This window comes from Arachis ipaensis, chromosome B07 (genome assembly GCF_000816755.2).
Source record: "Arachis ipaensis cultivar K30076 chromosome B07, Araip1.1, whole genome shotgun sequence".
Taxonomy (NCBI): domain Eukaryota; kingdom Viridiplantae; phylum Streptophyta; class Magnoliopsida; order Fabales; family Fabaceae; genus Arachis; species Arachis ipaensis.
This window is the reverse complement of record NC_029791.2, coordinates 112,643,835-112,648,083: the sequence shown is the minus strand read 5'-3', so window position 1 is coordinate 112,648,083 and position 4,249 is coordinate 112,643,835. Positions and strand designations below refer to the sequence as shown.

The window sequence follows — 4,249 nt, the reverse complement described above, 5'->3', positions numbered from 1 at the left end:
GACGCGCATGCGTAACTGACGCGTACGCGTGGCGCACTACAAAATTCTTGTTTATTTGTGGAAGTTTTTTAGTGGAAGTTATTATAAACCTCCATAATATATTTTAATAGTGACAATTTGTAAAAATCCTCTAAATTATTAACAATAACTCCCACAGATCAATCCATACTAAAAACATTTCTAGCCCAAATAAATATTAGCCCATAACAAAAATTGAAAAAAAAATATTCAGAAGAGGGGGCTTCGAGTGATTGCGAGAAAGAGAGAGAGAGAGTGGGAGAGGGACCTCTGTGAAACCCTAAAATCTCGATCTCCCTGCCGCCGCCATTCATCTCCTTGCCGCTGTCGTCTCCTCCGTCAAAGCGTTTGATGAGCGGATAATTTATACGCTTTTTGGCATTGTTTTTAGGTAGTTTTTAGTATGTTTTAGTTACTTTTTATTATATTTTTATTAGTTTTTATGCAAAAATTACATTTCTGGACTTTACTATGAGTTTGTATGTTTTTCTATAATTTCAAGTATTTTCTGGCTGAAATTGAGGGACCTGAGCAAAAGTCTGATTCAGAGGCTGAGAAAGGATTGCAAATGTTGTTGGATTCTGACCCTCCTGCATGCAAAATGGATTTTCTGGAGCTACAGAAGCCTAATTGGCACGCTCTTAATTGCGTTGGAAAGTAGACATCTTGGGCTTTCCAGTAATGTATAATAGTCCATATTTTGCCTGAGATTTGATGGCCCAAACTGGCGTCTAAACGCCAGCCAGAGACCCTTTTCTGGTGTAAAACGCCAGAACTGGCACCAAAACTGAAGTTAAATGCCCAAACTGGCATCCAAGCTAGCGTTTAACTCAAGAGAAGGCCTATGCACGTGTAAAGCTCAATGCTCAGCCCAAGCACACACCAAGTGGGCCCCAGAAGTGGATTTCTGCACTATCTGCACTTAGTTACTTATTTTCTGTAATCCCTAGTAACTAGTTTTAGTATAAATAGCAATTTTTACTATTGTATTTGCACAGTTTTGGAACACATCTTATAATGTTTTGGAGGCTGGCCATTCGGCCATGCCTAGACCTTTTTCTCTTATGTATTTTTTACGGTGGAGTTTCTACACCTCATAGATTAAGGTGTAGAGCTCTGCTGTTCTTCATGAATTAATGCAAGTACTATTGTTTCTCTTTCAATTCACACTTACTTCTTCTCCAAGATATACTCTCGTCCTTAATTCAGTTAAGTCAGAATGAAGGGGTGACCCGTGATAATCACCCACTATCTTCGTTACTCACTTAGCCAAGATCCGCGTGCCTGACAACCACAAGTGGTCTACATGATGTTCAACGTTGTCATTGGACGACAGCCGGAGTATATTCTCTTGGGTCTCTAATCCACGAACCGAGTCCGTGAGGTTAGAACCTTCGTGGTATAGGCTAGAACCAATTGGCAGCATTCCTGAAATCCGGAAAGTCTAAACCTTGTCTGTGGTATTCTGAGTAGGATCTGGGAAGGGATGACTGTGACGAGCTTCAAACTTGCGAATGTTGGGCGCAGTGACAGTGTGCAAAAGGATAGAGAGATCCTATTCCGACATAAGTGAGAACCGACAGATGATTAGCTGTGCAGTAGCTGTGCCTGGTATTTTTCATCCGAGACGAGAAATCCGACAGTTGATTACCCGTGCAGAAACTGTACTTGGACCATTTTCACTGAGAGGATCATACAGCTTGCCATGGAATGGAGCACGCATGATTGGATGAAGACAATAGAAAAGCAGAGGTTCAGAAGCAACAAAGCATCTCTAAACACTTATCTGAAATTTCCACCAATAAATTACATAAGTATCTTTATTTTAATTTACGTTTTATTTATCTTTCAATTATCAAAACTCATAACCAATTGAATCCGCCTGACTAAGATTTACAGGATGACCATAGCTTGCTTCAAGCCAACAATCTTTGTGGGATCGACCTTTACTCGCGTAAGATTTTATTACTTGGACGACCCAGTGCACTTGCTAGTTAGTTGTACCGGAGTTGTGAAAAGTGTGATCACAATTCCGTGCACCATCGTTGCCGGTGTAGAGTTATGAATGGAGGACGAGGTGATCGTGGAACCTATGAATTCGTTGACCTCTCAGAGTGACGATTTCATTCAGATTGTTGAGGTAATGCTTTAAATCTTCTGCTTCTGCGTCATCTTCCACTGCGGGTTGTGCCGCTGGTTCTGCTTTTCCTCCGGCGGCTTGAAGCACTCAGAGTGCGGTTTGGACGCGGATTCAGTGGTGTGGTTTGGGTGCAGATTCGGTGGTGCTAGCTGAGGAGATCAAGAAGGCGAGCTAGCGAGTCTCTGTAAGCTTTGAGTCGAGTCAAGTTTTATGTCATGTCGAGTTATTACAATTAGGATTTGTTCCTAATTTTTTCTTGTTCTTTGCTTTCTTTAAATTTTCAAAATTTTTCAAAGATATTAGTTTTTGTGATAATTTGATGATATAGTTTTGGCAAAGTTAAACACAAATTCTGTTTCTTATGTTCTAATGTACTTTTCTCTTCTGTAAAATTTTCAGGTCAAGGCAAAGAATTTGATATAGATTTTGTTAAGTTGATTTGATATATTATTAAGGTGAAGAGACATAAATAGAAAATTATTATTCTCTATTGAAAATTTTGATTTTTTCTTGAAGTAAAAAGGATGTTAGGGTTCATAGTTTGAAAGAGAAGTATATAATAAATTTCTTTCTTGTATGCAACTTTGTACTGTGTTTGATTCAGTATCATCATAAGAGCTTTTGGCTTTCTTTCAGGGGCAAGATCCTTGAGGTACTGAAAAATTGGCCTGAGAGGAGTACTCAAGTTATTGTTGTCATAGATGGCGAGCGAATTTTAGGACTCAGAGACCTTGGATGTCAGGTATTCGTTCCTTGATTTATTATAACTACTAGACTCCTATCATTCTGTTTTATCTGAAGCTGTTACTTTTTAGTATATAGATACATTAATTCAATGAAAACATGATATATAGTAAAATAGGTAACTTAGGCTTCATATAGTTTATGTTAGATGTGTTTAATTTCAGGGAATGGGAATTCCTGTTGGAAAATTGGCTTTGTACACAACACTAGGAGGGCTTCGTCCATCAGCAGTATGCATTTTCAATCTTCTACTAACTTTTTTCTTCTCATTATACCATTACATACATGCCTTGATATCTGCATATCACTTTCATTTGCATTGATATGAAGTGATTTTGATTATATCTGGTTTCTATATAGGAATATTCTGAACTTCTGAGTGAGTTCATGGCTGCTGTAAAGCAAAACTATGGGAAAAAAGTTCTTGTGCAGGTTGTGAATTTTAAACAAGTTTTTATGATGTTATGAACCTGAATCATTCAATTGAGTTTCTGTTACCTTAAAATATTTTTTCTGCAGTTTGAAGAATTTGCAAATCACAATGCTTTCGAGTTGCTTGCGAAATACGGCACATCTCATCTAGTCTTCAATGATGATATTTAGGTACTATAAGTAGCATCTTAGCATCTATACCATGGAGATTGTTCTATTCAAAATTTCAAATCATGAATGTTTTATAATATATCTCAGGGGACTGCATCTGTTGTTCTTGCCGGGGTCGTGGCAGCATTGAAGCTGATTGGTGGAACTTTGGCCGACCACACTTTCCTGTTCCTCGGTGCCGGTGAGGTAACAAATTGAAAATCATAAAAACTTGCTTGGTGCTTCGGGGGGAAAAGAGTGAAAACAGATACTATTTATATTTTTTATTTTTAAAATACGCTTTATATATGTATATATTTGCACTTGACAAGTTAATTCATCTCATGTTTTTGCCATGATTTCAGGCAAGAACTGGAATAGCAGAACTTATAGCTCTTGAGATGTCAAAGCAGGTGATAATAATAATAATAATAATAATAATAATAATAATAATAATAATAATAATAATAATAATAATAATACTTCAATCTTCATTGCTGACACAGTAGTCTTATATTGATTTATAGAGTGAATTTTAAATTACAATCTATAGGGTTGTTCTCTTTCGTTGTGCAGACAAAGAAACCGATAAAGGAAACTTGCAAGAAGATATGGCTTGTAGACTCAAAGGTAGTTGAAAAACCATGATAATACTCTACTTTTTAGTACAAGAAAATTATAAAAAACTAAACTATGGTTAATCAGATCCACTTTATCGACTCCATTTTGCAGGTATTTTCTATCAATTTCTTTAGGGAGTGGGGT

At 37.0% G+C, this 4,249-nt stretch overlaps 1 long non-coding RNA gene across 3 annotated transcripts; it reads left to right on the top strand.

Moving 5' to 3' along the window:
• On the top strand, positions 2,062-3,697 carry LOC107608454. 3 transcript variants are annotated; one of them, XR_002350891.1, is made up of 6 exons: positions 2,062-2,158; positions 2,558-2,613; positions 2,795-2,900; positions 3,263-3,334; positions 3,422-3,505; positions 3,593-3,697. It is a non-coding gene; the product is annotated as an uncharacterized LOC107608454 (long non-coding RNA). The 3 variants fall into 3 exon arrangements; XR_002350892.1 differs by lacking the exon at positions 2,558-2,613; XR_002350893.1 differs by lacking the exons at positions 2,062-2,158; positions 2,558-2,613 and adding an exon at positions 2,697-2,710.